This window comes from Xenopus laevis, chromosome 2L, assembly GCF_017654675.1.
Source record: "Xenopus laevis strain J_2021 chromosome 2L, Xenopus_laevis_v10.1, whole genome shotgun sequence".
Lineage (NCBI taxonomy): Eukaryota > Metazoa > Chordata > Amphibia > Anura > Pipidae > Xenopus > Xenopus laevis.
This window is the reverse complement of record NC_054373.1, coordinates 138,307,038-138,316,561: the sequence shown is the minus strand read 5'-3', so window position 1 is coordinate 138,316,561 and position 9,524 is coordinate 138,307,038.

Sequence of the window (9,524 nt, the reverse complement as noted above, 5' to 3'; positions counted from 1 at the left end):
CAGAGCCAATCAGCGCTATAACTCTTTCACTAAACGATGATGGGCGCTGAATGGGACACAATGGCTTTGTCATATTAGAATGCATTTAGTGTGCCATTGCCCCTGATGCTCAGTTCTGCCTATTTAGCGGATTTGCGCTTTCTTCTAACAGGGCCTCTCTGGGAAGCAACACCAGTCTCGTTCCAGAAGAACAAAACCCCAGCAGGAGGTTCAACCTGGCACGAACCGTGAGGGACTCAACCATCTGCCTGTTACATGGGAGAAGCTCCCACATTGACTATCCTGGGACTGGTCCCAAGCCTTTACTAACTGGGCTCCGCGGGAACATGCAGCACGTGCAATCACATCGGGCTCCTCTATGGGGGGTCGATCAATTAATGGCTATAACCTATTCATATACACAATATCATACACTTGTGTGCACTGTACAGATATGATTGAACCCTATGACAGCAACCTAAACATAGAAAACTGCTGTCTCACCTATTTCTGGATTTATTTCCAATATTTGGAATTGCTCTGTACAACAGCTATTATTATAACCATTATTATTAGTATCCTACATGTATTCTCTCTCTCTCTCTCTCTCTCTCTCTCTCTCTCTCTCTCTCTCTCCCTTTTTGTCTCAAACTAAATAATAATACTCTTTCTATCACTATCTGCCAGCAGCAATATGTTACATAGTACCTGAACCTTTCTTTAATTGCTAGTCTACAGACATCTCTGCCAACATTGCATCTACATTATCAATATATATATACTGTAAGTATCAGTAAAAGAAAACTTTGCTTCAGAGCTATACATTTCAGGTCAATAGTTACATTATCATTATAGTGTAACAATATATCTATTTATATTCCTAACTAACCAACTGTTAAAGGATAATGCAACCCTTTAGCAAAAAAAAAAAAAACCCTACTCCCGCACCCCACGTAAACCGCCCTCCCTCCAGCCTAACCGCCCCCCCCGGGGAAATGCCCCTAACTTTTTTTTACCCCTCTGCACAGATTCAGGCATTGGAGTTCACCGCAGCCATCTTCCAAGTTGTTGTGTCTTCTTCCGGCACTTTGTCAATTTCCGTCCATTTTGGCACATGTGCAGTTGTCACCAGGGCCGGAACAGGAGGAGAGCATACCGGAAGGGGGTGCCGGTCAGTCTTCCAGCGCGCACGGTGGAAGGGGCGCCACGGCTGGCTGGGTTGCCTGGGGCGCCTGGTCGGCGTGGCCCAGCCCTGGTTGTCACAAACTGGTAAATTGCTCCAACTGCGCATGCCCCGATTCACCGGTCTCCATCTCTGGTTACCGAAGACCCAGAAGAGTGGATCTCCGATGCCTGAATCTGTGCACAGGGGTAAATAAAAAGTATGGGGCATTTCCCGGGGGGGGGAGGCAGTTAGGCTGGGGGAGGGGGGGGGTCTAAGTGGGGTGGGGGGGTAGGGTTCTTTTTTTTTGCTAAAGGGTTGAATTCTCCTTTAAAGGGCAAGTCAATAGCAATAATTAGGAGTGCCCTACCCTCTTGTATCCACCTGTGCAGGTTCCAGGTGCTAGACCGGAAGACCCTTGCCTGCTAGCTGGGTCAATTGTTGCATCCAGTGAAAAAATCCAGTAGTGTTGCAAAAATCTTCAGTGATTAATTAGCCCATATACAAACACACAAAGGGCAATGTTTCGGGCCCTACTGGACCCTCTATCAAGCCTTCTTTAAAGGGCAAGTTTACCCCCCAAAAAAATTTGCCTAAATAAAAGAAGACATTATTCTAAGCAACTTTGCATTATACATTCATTACATATTTTCTATGGTTTTTAAGTTATTTGTATATGTATTGCTATTAAAAGCAGTGTCTGTCTCTTTCTATTCTCTGCTCTGGTGGCTCAGACTGTTGATACAATGTAATTCAAGGCAGCTGATTAACAGACCTGTTTTTGCTGGGGAGCCAAGACTTTTGCAACATTGTTTAAAAAGTAACAACCAGGAGTTAAGCCAATGCTGCTTTCAATAACAAATGTTTTTAGAAATAACTTTAAAAGCACTGACAATGTTTTAAAGGGGTTGTTCACCTTTAAGATAACTTAGTATGATGCAGAGAGTGATATTCTGAGACAATTTGTAATTGGTTTTAAGTTTTTATTATTTGTGGTTTTTTAGTTATTTAGCTTTTTATTCAGCAGCTCTCCAATAGGCAATTTCAGCAATCTGGTTGCTAGGGTACAAATCACCCTAGCAACCATGCATTGATTTGAATACGAGACTGGAATATGAATAGGAGAGGTCCTGAACGGAAGGATCAGTAATAAAAAGTAGCAATAAGAATATATTTGTAGCCTTACAGAGCATTTGTTTTTTAGAAGGGAGTCAGCGAAGTGTATTTGAAAGCTGCAAATAGTCAGAAGAAAAAGGCAAATAACTATAAAACTATAAAAATAAATAATGAAAACCAATTCAAAAGTTGCTGTCCTATAACATATTAACAATTACCCAACAGGTGAACCTCCCTTTTAATTAATGTGTATTGGAACGTTGCTAAGAATGATGTTTTCTTTTATTAGGCATATTTTTATGTTGATTTGCCCTTTAATCCATAAAAACCCTGGATTAACATTCCCGCTCTTTATTTAGAGCATAGGTCCCCAACCTTTTTTACTCGTCAGACACATTTAAATGTAAAAAAGAGTTGGAGAGCAACACAAGCATGAAAAAGTCCATGGAGATGTCAAATAATGGCTATTGATTGGCTATGGGTTGCCCCTATGTGGACTGGCAGTCTACAAGAGGCTCTGTTTGGCATTACATCTGGTTTTTATGCAACCAAAACTTGATTCCAAGCCAGGAATTACAAAATAAGCACCTGCTTTGATGCTCTTGGGAGCAACAGCCAAGGGGTTGGTGAGCAACATGTTGCTCGTGAGCCAGTGGTTGGGGCTCACTAATTTAGAGTGTGCACCACTTTAAGATACTGCTACTACTAGCAGGGCATTCTACATATGAAATTTCTAGCTGTATGGTTTGTCAGGCTGCATTGATGAAAAGAACTGCCAAAAGTTTAGCCTCCCACAAAAGAGTCAAACATCCATATAAATTCTGAAAATGATTAAACGCGCCCCCTACAGAACGCACCCTATAGAGCGAGCCTGCACAAACAAAGAGCAGCCCCTCCTGTGGTTATTTAAATTTTTCCTTTCCACATTCGCATTTAGTGAGTTAAATATTAACTCTTTAAAAATGTTTTTTTTAAGTAAGGAAAAAACTGACAGTTTGCCTCATGTGCAGTCTCATTGGAACCTATTATAATATTATTACCTTACAGAGATAAATATACAGACTTATAGGAAAACAAAACCCATGACTGATGTAATGGTCACCCCCAGAACTGCACCACCTCAACCTCCCCCCAAATAAAACCTCCTTTCCAGGGTTCATATGCTCCTTCTTGTGCCAATTGAGCTTCTCTTGGAAACAATAGTGATTGTTGATGATCACTTCCAAGAGAAGAATAAGTGGAGTAAGATTACACCTGCCAAACCCATTGTGCTACTCTTCTTTTTGCGAACAGGTTTGGCAAAGCGGGCTGTTTTGGGGGAGCTTTGTGGTATAGCTGGGAGGTTACACTACAGTGGTTGTACTGGGTTTCACTCCTCTTTAAAACGGCCACATACTTGGAGTAATTGGGCAGATCCAATTGTTGGATGTTGGGGGGCAATAACCAGATCATATTGCAGGACTAGGGGAATCAGCAGAAAAGGATGGTCTCAACATACCAATGCAATCTCCTCCTGGTGGGATTTTTATACAGTTTCAAGTGCCCATGCATTGCACACCAGACTTACTCTGATGCTGTCACTAAAGTGAAATTTCGAAGGCAAAGCACAAAGTTTTCCCAAAATTCATGCATCATTGCAGAGCATTGAATCAGATGCAATTGCCCTACATTGATTCTGACTCAATTGTGCTTCATCCAGAGCTATTGCATTTGGTTCATCAATTTGGATGCAACTGCACCTGTACCTGCGCAAATGAATCACAGTTGCGCCAAATATTTTAGAAGTCTGCCTGTTGTAATTTCCGGTGTTCAGCAAACGAATGACATCTGTTCCCAATTCCTTAGTTGTGCAATGATAGAGGCATTTGTCCAGTAGCTACTGCAATACAATACTTGGTGCAAAACAGATTATCTGTCTCAAGGTCTGATGGATGGGGAGGGGATAGAATAATTTTAGACTCATGTCATACAGAGGAATTAGTAGCTGCTCCTTGAACTAGATGTCAATAGTTTCTCTTGTTTTCTGTGGGGCAGTTCATTTGGCCATACCATGCAAGATCCTCCAGTTCATCAGATGAGCATGTCTTCATCCAATTTACCAATGCAATTGGGTCCTCTTGCGGTGAGATTTTAAGCCTGGACTGATCAATATCTTAACAAACCCCAAATATATCGTGATTAGGTAAGTAATATCCTCTGTCTATATATTGGACAATTGGCTGAAATTTAAGGAAAGACAAATAAACAAGTCAAGCTTTTACTGTGTAGGGGAACACCAAATACAGGATCCAGTTCAAGATTCAGCTGGTCTTCTGCCTTTTTCCAGAAGGATTTGGCTGAATCCAAGTTCCTTGCACAGTTCTTAAAATCACGTGACAAAGATATTGCTTTTTTTTGCACACTGCACATATAGTTCTCTTTTGCCCTTCCTTACTCGTATTTGCATAGACAAATTAGGATTTGGACTCGGTGTGGGATTCAGCCAAATCATTCAGGAAAGGTTTAGGACTCCGCAATAGTGAATTCGGTGCATCCACCGAATTTATGGCACTGGCATAAAAGTATATTGCCAGCACAGTAAATTTTATTTTTCTAGGTTTCACTTTGATCTACTTTATGCCATGTTTTGTCTAACAACACCAACACCAAGCTTGGCAATATCCAAGTGGTCAGGCACCGAGAAGATTAAAGCTGAGAGCTCGAAAGCATAACTCTAAGTACATTTAAGTGCAGTGCAGAACTGAGCAGAGCAAGAACACAGAGCATTTAAGTAATGCTAATAATCCTGCCCTTCTTCATTTTTATTGTTTATTTGTCAGATCCTATTTTAAAAATTCATCCATACAACTCTATGGGCTCCATGGTTTCCCTCAGATATTTGAATCTTTGTATGCACCTGTCAATGTGTCAATGCATGAGGCACACAATGTACTAGCACCCACTTATATTTCCATTGGGTTACTTCCAGGCATGTCAGGTGCAACTGCTAAGAGCCAAAACAGTTCTCTGCTTTCTTCCAGCTTCTGACTGGCAGTAGGTTCAGTGAGCTTTGAGTGGTCTCGTAAGTTTCATTAATGATTGCCTTATACACATTAACTTTTCCCTAAATCACATATTATGGAAATAATCAATTTTTAAAAACAAACCCAACACTGTAGGATGTATTTGCCAATAGTGGTGTTTAGCCGTTGTGCTGGATGCTGTGTTTGGATTTGATGGGTTTTGCCCAGGGCACCGTCTATGTGGATTATTGCTTGTTCTCCTGTGGTTGCTTGGGTTTTTTTCTGCATACTCTAGTTTCCAGACCTTAGAAGTTAGTCTGGGTGTTCACCTCTGCAGTTTTACTTTATGCAGAGCCTTCCTGATCTCACTAACAAATGACAGAAGTTGAGACTAGCTTTGGTACAATGTGTTTAGTAGGACACGGTTGCTTTGCAGGTTCTTACTGAGTGCCAGCAAAAAGTCTTGATTTGTACTAACACCATGAAAACGCCCAATTAACTTTGCCTTTCAAGTAACGTGTTTTTTGTTCTGCAGTTCAGTTTTAAAATGTTATACCTAGAGGCTTTTCTCTGAGAACTTAGGTCTAGTGGAAGTCAGTTAAGGACCATTCCCATAATCTAGTTAGTATTATTAAACCAACCTATACAAACTCAAATAATAGCTTGTCCTATCCAAATTAACATAACATTTCATCAGGATGTTGTAAATCTGGGTCCTAAAATTCAGGTAGACACATGGAGGCCCAGTGTGACAATGGTGGTACCTTGCAATTTATATCGCTAATGTTCACTAGCAAATAGCACATGGTTGAGGGAAGATGTTTTAGAAATTATGGGGGGAATTCACTTCAGTGGAGTAAACTAAAATTGGAGTTTGAATTATTATGGGGGTTAAAAGAACTTAAAATACAGCTGGTGTATGCCAAGTTAAAGTGGTGTAAATTTTTTATTTGGGATTGGTGGCATCAAATTTAGAAAGATTTAAACTACTACTACTGAAATTACTTTACCAACTTTATCACGAATAAAAAGGAATAGGGTGACGTAAAAAAGGCAGTGCAGATGATAATGTATAATTATATTATATATAATAATACTATTATATACTGTATGTATATTATTTCTGTGAATTCCTCCTGTGTGATTTTTTTTGTTAAAGAAGAGGGCGGTAAGCGCCATGAAAACACTCAGTGGCCCCTTAATCCTTGTGGACCAGTCCAGTTGCATCAAATTAAGTTTTTTTGAATTTCCCTATGTGATGTATTTTTTGTCACCTTTCATTTCAAGGAATGTTTTGAAAAATCCAGGTGAGTTATTTTAGTTGTTGGCAAGCTAAACGATATGCTTATCCCTATAAAAAACCCAACTTTTTGCACCAAATGTACTTTTAGCTGGACGTACAGCAGGGTATCAGTAGTGCTTCTAGCAGTGTTCAGAATAGTAAGGGACTGTGACATGTATGCAAATATGACCACAACTGAAAATTCAGGAACACTTCTATTAAATGCTCAGGAGGTCTGCACTGATTAAAAAGTGATTGAATCCAAATGAAATGCAGTAAGTGCTTTTAGCTGCATTCTGTAGACGCGCCCCATATTTTTCCCATGATGTGCTATCGTTAATCTATAGTGAAACGGATGCAAATTATATCATGGCTTCCCAACCTGCAAACTTTCAGCTGTTGGCAATTATTGAATTGCATCTAGTTACAGATGGCTTTTAGGGGTGATGGGAGTTTTAGTTCAGCAACAGATGGAGGGTTGCAGGATGAATTGCCCTCTTGGGACCCAATACATGCTGCTTTGCCACATGATCCTACAAATTTATAGTAATGTGTAATGAGTTTTCCTATTCTGGGTTTTCAGATACTTAGAACTGTACATTAAGGACTATTCCCTTAGCTTGAGAGTAGATAAAACTGCTTGCGCAAACACCTCCAATTCATTTGCTAATTGTTAATGAACAATGGAGTGAAGTCAATAGTTGCTTGTGTTGAACACATTGCTCGCTGCAAATAAACAAAAACAATGCTTCTCTTTGCCAAGACTAATTTGCAGCTGAAGTTTCTGAGCTCATAACAAATCTGGTAGGAAGTGACCTACTGTAGCTGGGAGAGCGACGCTAGAGAATAATTATATATAAAGGTCTGTGACACTGATGTGACTAACCCACCACCATGGGGAGAATTTACAAAAGTCATATTTTTTGTCCCAAGAGGACTCTCAACAAAATATTTTATTTGTTTATTAATACCATTTATTGTTAGGTGATAGCTGTAGTGACATTACAAGGCCTCGTACAAATATTATGTGTTTAAAATCGTATGTGATGGCTCACAGGAGTACTCAGGATCATATACATTCTGTTCTATAATGGTAGAAGAAATCCTACACTCTTCCAGTCAATCACAAATGAGCACTTCTATCAGTTTGTGGTCGTCTAAGATATTAATAGAAGTGATATACATTTACTCCACTGACAGGATGAGCTCTGGTCCCTATATGATTGACGATTGCAGTTCTCCAAGTACCATTTCTTCATTTGCCCTTGGGATATGCAAATGTATGGGACAGTTGGTGGCTAGTGTCAGGCGCAAATTCGCCGCGAATTAGCGCGATTCGCAGCCAGCAAATAAATTCGCGAAACGCCCGCGAAAATTCGCGTCAAAATCGGGCACCGGCGCCAAAAATGGGCGCCGGCGTCAAAAACGAGACGCCAACGCTGTTTCGCGAATTTTTCGCCGAAGCGAAACGGCGCAAATTCACCCATCACTATTGGTGGCAAATATACCATGTGAGGGAAACCATTTTTAATTAAGGTTATTTATAGTAGTAGATGTGAAGAAGGGGCCCGCATTTTACCCCTTACCCCACTGGTAAGGACTGCTGTTGAACAATTATGACTGGGGACATTGGGCTCATTTATCAACACTGGGCAAATTTACCCATGGGCAGTTACCTATAGCAACCAATCAGTGATTAGCTTTTTGAAGCCAGCTGCAAGTAGAACAATGAATGCAGCAATTTGATTGGTTGCCATGGGTTAGTGCCCATAGGCAAATTTTCCCAGTGTTGATAAATGACCCCCAATTGTCTTCAACTTGAATCCAATTACATTACACCACAAACAGGATGGGGTAAGGGGAATGTGTTTTTGGCCCTGTCTTTGGTCGTTTATTCTTCCTGTACAGAGTGTGTTACTAGGGGTGTCCAAGGCATACAACGCCCCTCCAAATAATCTATAGCATAGATTATGTTTTAGATATAGCATATTCTTGAATAGGAATTCATATGGTCAAAAAGAATCTCATACTGTACATACAAATCCTTATTAAAAGAAATACAGCAGAATCTTGTTTTTACGTTTCTCCAAAGGCTGAGTGAAATCAGCATAAACTTTGGTAAAACCATAAAATTCTGGATAAAACTCATCGTATGAGCGCGGGACTGCGAGTAGTCTGCAAAATATCCAGGAAAACCTAAATTTGGGAGACATAAAATTTGGGGTCTACTATACAAGACAGAGTGCGGTATTTTGTGAGTTAAAAAAATTGAAAAGAAACTGTCTGATATCATTTCTGTGAAATTCCAAATTATTTTCAAACTGCAGCCTAATTTATGTCACACTTTATCATGGTTGGATTGACACATAAAATGAGATACTGAGAAGGTGCCCTTTAAATAACATTACATCTTAGCATTACATCTGGGGTCCCGAGGCCCTTGAATTAAATTCAAACCACTTGCAAAACAAATAACACCTCGCTGTTAAATAATGATAATATGTGAGGCTTTGTATAGTAGGTACCAGTGAGACACAGTGTTTATGGAAGTTTGTCAGCAGGATGCTTTCAATAACATGCTTCGGTCTCTCCGCAAATGCAAATTGTTCAATTACATGCTCTGAATTGTGACACAAGCTGCTAAAGATAGGTCTGTTACTCATTCAGTCCTGAAGGACACATTCAGGGGAAGGAGTATCCATGAATATCATCTCAGGGGCTAAACATGTTACTTTTTTTTTTTTGTGGCTGCACTTTCTCAGAACACTGGCACAGAACCAAAAAAGACAAGGTTAATTTTCCAGAGGATCAACTATTTTTATCAGGTTATGGTCACAGTCAATTGGCTAATGCTATTAAATGTCTGCCTGTGTGTGACTTTCAAGCCCACCGCTGTCTCTTACTTTGGTTGTGTCCCTACAGTAATTGCTCTTTCGCTTTGGTACAAGGTCTGACTAGGTCATGTTGACTTTCTAGCACAGTC